We start from the raw sequence: 7,750 nt of genomic DNA on the forward strand, positions 1-7,750 counted from the left end.
GTGGAAGAAAAAAACGAAGAAGAAGAAGAAGAAGAAGAAGAAGAAGAAGAAGAAGAAGAAGAAGAAGAAGAACAGGAAAAGGAGAAGGAGGAGGAAGAGGAGGAGGAGGAGGAGGAGGAGGAGGAGGAGGAGGAGGAGGAAGGTACACTTTTCAACTTAAATGATTCCAGCTCATTTAATTTACTTTCCAAAGCCATTCAGTTTCCCCTCTTCTTGCCACTATTACTCTTACGTTCCTCCTCCTCCTCCTCCTCCTCCTACTACTACTACTACTACTACTACTACTACTACAGAGCAGGAGTTTAATTTTGTATTTCCAAGGCCATACAGAGACCAAAGAGACTCATACAAAGTTCTCGAAAAAAAAAAAAATAGTGGGTTTTGAGTTTTCTTAGCTACGTAATTATGTGTTGGAAAGATGGTAAGGTTAGGTTTTGTAGGATTAAGTTAAGTTATGCCGGACTCGGGTAAGTTAGGTTAGGTTATATAGGATTAGGTTAGGTTAGGTTTCGTAAGATTACAGTTTACCAGAAAAAGGGATGAAGGACTGAGAACACTGGTTAACTCTTGCATTAGGAAGGTGGAGGGAGCAGGGATGAAAGATGAGAGTCTGCGGAAGGTTGCAGTAGAAGGAGTTAGGGTAGGTTTTTTGTAGGAATACGTTAGGTTAAGTAAGATTTCGTAGGATTACAGTTTACCAGAAAAAGGGATGAAAGACTGAGAAAACTGGTCAACTCATGCATTAGGGAGGTGGATGGAACAGAGATGAAAGACAAGACACTGCAGAACAAATATCAAAACAGTAGTATATTTTGTGTATTTGCATTGAGACTAGAACAAAAAACTTAATCTATTTTAAAGTTATAAGAATCCTGTACCATTCACCTATCACTAAAAAGCATACATAAGCCCAATATCGGCAAGTCAAACAGTCCATCTCCATCCCGCCAATCCGTCAGTCCATCCCCCGAGAACCCAGCAGGAACACAACTCGGATCAAAGTGGCCAGCAAAGCACCATTATAACTTGAGTCAACTCGTGTCATTCTCCCCATAAAGCAGAGTAGTGTAGCCAACTTGCCTCCTCACCACGCCACATTTGCCTCGCCGAGTTTATCCAGCAGTGGGGAAGGGAAGCAGTGAGGAGGAGGAGGAAGAGGAGGAGGAGGGTGAAGACAGGGTATCTGAGCACAAGAACAAGAAGAAGTAGTCAACTAAAACTACACTACCAAAAATGATGACGAAAATAATCTCCCAAAGTAGAGTAATAGTAATAATGTTAGTAGTAGTAGTAGTAGTAGTAGTAGTAGTAGTAGTAGTAGTAGTAGTAGTAGTAGTAGTAGTAGTAGTAGTAGTACTAGTCACCATTAAGGAAATAGATTATGACAGCTTACATCCTATTATTTTCTCTCACTTATACGTCAACAGAGAGAGAGAGAGAGAGAGAGAGAGAGAGAGAGAGAGAGAGAGAGAGAGAGAGAGAGAGAGAGAGAGAGAGAGAGAGAGAGAGAGAGAGAGGAGTCAACACAACCATATCCTCCAAAACACAACTTGGGTAAATATTCCTATAACTTACAAGATTCTCAGCAAACAAACCCGTGAAAGACGCTTACTAATCCTCCTCCTCCTCCTCCTCCTCCTCCTCCTCCTCTCCTCCTCTTCCACCTCCTCCTCCTCCTCGTCTTCCCGTACCAGGACTTCTACTATCATTCTCATCTACTTCTACTTCATCTACCTTCCTCCTCGTCCTCCTCCTCCTCCTCCTCTTTTCATACACTACCACCACCACCACCACTGCCAACACAGACTTTACTCCACCTCCCTTACCTCCTCCTCTTCTTCCCCCTCCTCCTCCTCCTCCACCTTTCCCTGACTCGTACACAAATCACCACCACAACCACTTCTATTCTCACTCCTTCAACTCCACCACTACCTCCTCCTCCTCCTCCTCCTCCTCCTCCTCCTCCTCCTCCTCCTCCTCTTCCTCTTCCTCCTCCTCCTCCGCGGGGCGTCCATTGTGGGCCGCCGCGTATTTAGCCAGATTGTCGCGTCTGTTTAGCCTCCTACTGCCCCGTAAAAGTGCGCCGGCGTGGCATTGTTCCCCAGGTGCCGCCCTCACGACCCACAAACCCTGGAGGAGGAGGAGGAGAAGGAGGAGGAGGAGGAGGAGGAGGAGATGTGATTGATTAAGGTACTGAGTAAATACGGGTGGTGGATAGTTAGAAGTCTCTCTCTCTCTCTCTCTCTCTCTCTCTCTCTCTCTCTCTCTCTCTCTCTCTCTCTCTCTCTCTCTCTCTCTCTCTCCCTACCTACGTACGTACCTGTCAATCTATGTCTGTTTATCTATCTGTCTATTTTTTTTATTATTCCGTCTCCATTTTCATATTCCATCAAGTGCACAAGTCAAATAAAAAGTAACGAAACAATAAAAAACAACAACAACAACACACACACACACACACACACACACACACACACACACACACACACACACACACAAGGCTCTGATAGGAAGATAAACATATGACTCCCCAAAAGATTGATTACTGGGCAAATTTGGCCTCTCCCCCCTTCCCCCCCAAGCTGGATGGTCTGAAGGGCCGAATAGAGTCACGACGCCCAAATACCTCCTCACGAACGCCCAATAAGTGAGAGAGGGAGAGGGAGAGGGAGAGGGAAACTAGAGATGAGAGACTGCATGAAAAAAAAAAGGTGAATTGGAGAACTAGTGGAGGAAAAGTAGAAAATGGAGAGAAAAAGGGAGGGACAGGAGGGAGAGTGTAAGTAGAGGTATGAGAATGAGAGATCCGGAGGAGTGAGAGGGCAAACAAGCGTATACACATCCCCAGTCAATCAAATCAGTACAGCAAACGAGGTAATATGAAAACAAACAAAGCATACAAAAAACACAGGGAATATACACGAGTTACCGTTGACTTTCGCTCACATCGCCATTCCATCAATCACAGGCTGCTCAATAATAAGCCTTTCTTTGTTCCCAGACCTCTTGTGCTCACCTGGGCTTTAATGAACAGGTGTGGCACATGTGAGGAGGTAGTAAGGAGGCCAAAGAACAATTTACCTAGGCTGTGATTTCGTTAAAGGTACCCACTGGCCAGGTAAGAAAGAAAAACAATCAAATATATAGGTAAGCATTTGGGACGAGCCGTGAAGGATGCTATGATGAACGAGACGAGTCGTGGTTTAGCTAACGGGACGAGTAATGGATGAGTTTCCCACACGACAGCGCAGCATCGTGAATGGAAAATTGGAAAATCAACGCGAATGCAAATCAGAGAAAGTTACAGTGGAGATTAAGGTAAAAGCGGTGCCCAGGTGGTAATGACAGGTGAGGTAGTGTGAAGGGAAGGGTCTGATTCATGAGCTGACTGATGCAGGATGAGAGGCGGCTCGTCTGCAGGGTGTATCGAGGTCGGAGGGAAAATTATAGAAAGTTCTTTGGAATTAGGGAAGTATTGAGTAGGGGTGATAAATAGAAGATAAGAGGGTAAAGTGGGAGGATAGATAGATAAATAGATAGAGAGAAGGAGATAAATAGATATAGATAAATATGCAGACAGATTTATAGATAGATAGATATTTAGATACATAGGAAGAGATAGATAGGTAGATAGATAATTTGATACATACATACTTACATACATACATACATACATACATACATACATACATACATACATACATACATATGTAAGTAGGTAAGTAGGCAAGCACAAAACCAAAGTACGATCTCATAAAATACTAAGTTACGCTCTCTCTCTCTCTCTCTCTCTCTCTCTCTCTCTCTCTCTCTCTCTCTCTCTCTCTCTCTCTCTCTCTCTCCAAGTCCTGCCTTTCTTAATTCAAAGGTCACTCTGATCTGTAAAGATCACAAAAGAGGAATTTAAAAGCAGTGCGGGAGAGAGAGAGAGAGAGAGAGAGAGAGAGAGAGAGAGAGAGAGAGAGAGAGAGAGAGAGAGAGAGAGAGAGAGAGAGAGAGAGAGAGAGAGAGAGAAATTTCACTACTTCTCTCACGTAGAGTCCTGTTGAAGTCCGTGTTATGAGATTACTGGTCATCGGGTTCTTTTGTGTGTGTGAGAGAGAGAGAGAGAGAGAGAGAGAGAGAGAGAGAGAGAGAGAGAGAGAGAGAGAGAGAGAGAGAGAGAGAGAGAGAGAGAGAGAGAGAGAGAGAGAGAGAGAGAGAGAGAGAGAGAGAGAGAGAGAGAGACACAAAATCACACAGACACACAGAAACACAGACAGGCAAAAAAAGATGCAAATAAATAAACAGAGAGACGAAGGGAGACAGACAGACAGACAGACAGACAGACAGACAGACAGACAGACAGACAGACAGACAGACAGACAGACAGACAGACAGAGACACAGACAGACAGACAGATGTGTGAAGTTTAGCAAAAAAAAAAAAAAAAAAAAAAAAAAAACGGGGAAATAAACCGATGAAAAACAACAACACAAAAGTTACAGATGTCAACACAAGAGACAAAGGATGGATCGTAATAGAGGAGCGAGCAATACAAGGCACAACACCACCGGGACGCGAGAGACCCAATGCATCTTTCCGCTCGCTCCACATGCACAGCTATCGGGGAGACTTTCCGACACCCACTCTTAACCTGAAGCTCTGAATGCCTATAGGAGTCTACTAGTGTATTTGTACCTTAAACCTCTGAATGTTTATCGCTGAGTGCCTTGTTTGGACCTCTGAATGCCTATTGGTGGTGCTGCGTCTGTTTATCTTCACCTCAAACCTAAATGCATGAGTGCAAAAATAAATATGAGTTTCTTTTCCTTTTTTAACGGTTATAGTACGATGTTTGTTAGTTTATCTGTACCTTGAACCTCTAAATGCAATGTCTGTTAGTGCCTATGTGTCTGAAATCTTTGAATGTTTGAACTTGTAAGCTTCCCACAGGCTACCTCGTGTTCTTAACCCTTTTCACTGCTTTGGTCGTCGCTGTTAACAATGAAATCACCGTTAGTTTTTTGGATAGCGAGGTTAAGTTAATCCTTGCTAAGACACAGAGTTACGTATTGGAGAGACTGTACTGAAAAAAATGTCTTGGAAGTTGTTAATGATAATAGTGAAAGTTGAGTAGCAATGAAAGGGTTGAGTACTAATGAGCATCTGAAAAATAGCATCCAGGTTTCAATTTTTTTTTTTTTTTTTGACGAAATAAATACCTGATATAAACGTGTAGCAAGTTATTCAATGGCATACAGTAAAACAAATAAATAGATAAAATACGGCGAAAAATGAAAGAAGCAAACTCAAAAGAAATCACGTCATCTGAACAATCACGAGAAAAGATTAATATCACAATAAATAACAAGATGCATACAAAGCGGTGCCAAGTGAGTGAGTGAGTGATGTGAGTGGATAGGCTCTCTCTCTCTCTCTCTCTCTCTCTCTCTCTCTCTCTCTCTCTCTCTCTCTCTCTGCTATTGGACCAGTCAAGGGAGTGAATTGAGCCAAACTGCAGCTTAACAAGGATCTTAAATCTTACTCGCTCTACTTAGACCAGAAAAAAAGCATTGTTGAGACTTGTTTGACCCGGAGAGAGAGAGAGAGAGAGAGAGAGAGAGAGAGAGAGAGAGAGAGAGAGAGAGAGAGAGAGAGAGAGAGAGAGATAAATTACATAGATTTACAGACCTTGCCGTCCTCACAAGGTAACCTAATCTAGACTATGAAAGTAATGTTAGAAAAAAAAATAATATTAAAAGAAAAAAAGAAAGTAATAAAGGAAGGTGTGTGTGTGTGTGTGTGTGTGTGTGTGTGTGTGTGTGTGTGTGTGTGTGTGTGTGTGTGTGTGTGTGTGTGTGTGTGTGTGTGTGTGTGTGTGTGTGTGTGTGTGTGTAGGGACGCTGTAAGGGAGGCTAAAAAAGATGGGTGGAGATAAGGCTGTCAACAAACTTACAAGATAAACAGAGGCAAAAAAATTCAGTAACTTGCATCTCTCTCTCTCTCTCTCTCTCTCTCTCTCTCTCTCTCTCTCTCTCTCTCTCTCTCTCTCTCTCTCTCTCTCTCTCTCTCTCTATCTCTATCACACACACACAGTACATCAGAGCAGCAGTCGTGGGGACGCCTCAGCAAAAACCAGCCTCGCCTTATTTAATCCCTCTGCACCACCCCACCTGCACGCCCATCACCGCCCATCACCCACCCTGACAACACCGCCGCCGCCTCCCGTCACCCAGGAACGCCTCGCCGCCTCGCCGCGCAACGAACACATGAATGATCAGCGAAATTATCCAATAAGACACTGGCCTGTATTCAGAAACCTTATGCTCTCTCAACACGATTATTTTTCAAGGCCACAGGGATTAGCCGGGTTCTCTAGACAGTTTCTCCCGTTAATAATCTAAAAATATTGTTAGTCTGTCATTAGAAGCATGGGAAAACCCTTCAAAACTAGCGTAATTTCAACTAAAGCCTTTTGAATGCAGTAGAGGTGCTGCGCAAACGTGTTTCAGAATAGTCCTTTAACACACCGGACACTCGGAGCACCTGGCGGCTTCTCCCAATGCCTCTACTCGTAAATGCGTAGTAAGTTCAGTCTCACCTACGTACGTTTTCTTTAATTGACATGGAAGATGCATCAAGATAAATACACCACGATACCCTCGTGATACAATGGGGAGATAAAGCAGCACTGGCCGGAAAACTCGCAGGTAAAGCGTGTACACCTGCAGCGACTCGGCAAAGAAAAATAAAAGCCACGTTCACCTTATTTAATCTATGTTAATGACCCGCACAGCCACCACGTATTCTGTCAGTAGCACCGTAACGCTCTCGCCTCCCACTCGCCCTGCCGTCCACACACCAGCCCATATCCTTAACTGAAACGCTGCGATCTCTCACCACGACCATTTTTAAAGGCAAAAGAGATGATAAGCCTGGTTCTTAAGACTGTTTATCCTATTAATGACGTAGAAATCTTGTCAATCTATCACTGGAAGCTTGAAAATACCCTTAAAAAACCGGTGTTGCTTCAACTATTGTACAGTGGCGATGCAGGGAGAAGTATTTAATTTTGTAACCCTCAGAGGCTACGTGCATCGAGAAAAACACGAGGTAAACACGAGGCGAGGCATCCACCCACGCCATGACACCGCAGCGCACACAGCACATCACCCGGCCCTTTTTAATCCCGTGTATCGAAGAGCACAGGCTGTCATCCAACATTCCTGCGACACCACCGCTTTGCCCCGTGACATGGTACTCACCTCGCAGCCAGGCACGTCGGGGAATTAAGGAGGATGCAGAATAGGCGTGGATAAAAGCGCACACATATTACACAATGCACAACCGCCGCCAGTGTGGATCATCTGGTAGGTTCCAATCATGCGGCAAATGACTCTAGCCACGTATGTTGTATTATATTCTCTTCACTAACATCATTTTAATCATGCCAGTAAGTAGATGAAGGGCAGGTGTCAAAATATAAAATAGTAAAGCCTGAAATCCCGCGCTACAAGTGAGTGATATGGTTAAGTAGTTGTCCTTGTTAAAGCCTTGATTGTCCCGAGTGGCAGCAGGTGCGCCCGGCTGTGACTGGCCGCCGCCAACCAATCACGGCGCCCCTATCCCTGAAACTGCCTCTATTACGTCGTTTACTTCACGTTGCAGCGAAAATTAGTCGTTTATCTCACGTTGTAGCGAAAATCAATTGAGGCGTTGCAGTATTTCATCTTTTGTTGTAGAGGAGGAGTTACGAAACATCACGAAA

General features: G+C 44.1%; 1 long non-coding RNA gene across 1 annotated transcript in view; it reads right to left on the bottom strand.

Annotated features, from left to right (window-relative positions):
• The window catches only part of LOC135093511 (uncharacterized), a 158,732-nt gene extending 151,304 nt beyond the window's left edge, over positions 1-7,428 (bottom strand). The window contains exon 1 of the long non-coding RNA XR_010263402.1: positions 7,248-7,428. This is a non-coding gene — a long non-coding RNA (uncharacterized LOC135093511). The remainder of the gene's footprint in view (positions 1-7,247) is intronic.
• Between the last annotated feature and the right edge of the window lie 322 nt (positions 7,429-7,750).

This window comes from Scylla paramamosain, chromosome 43 (genome assembly GCF_035594125.1).
Source record: "Scylla paramamosain isolate STU-SP2022 chromosome 43, ASM3559412v1, whole genome shotgun sequence".
In the NCBI taxonomy this organism is placed as follows: domain Eukaryota; kingdom Metazoa; phylum Arthropoda; class Malacostraca; order Decapoda; family Portunidae; genus Scylla; species Scylla paramamosain.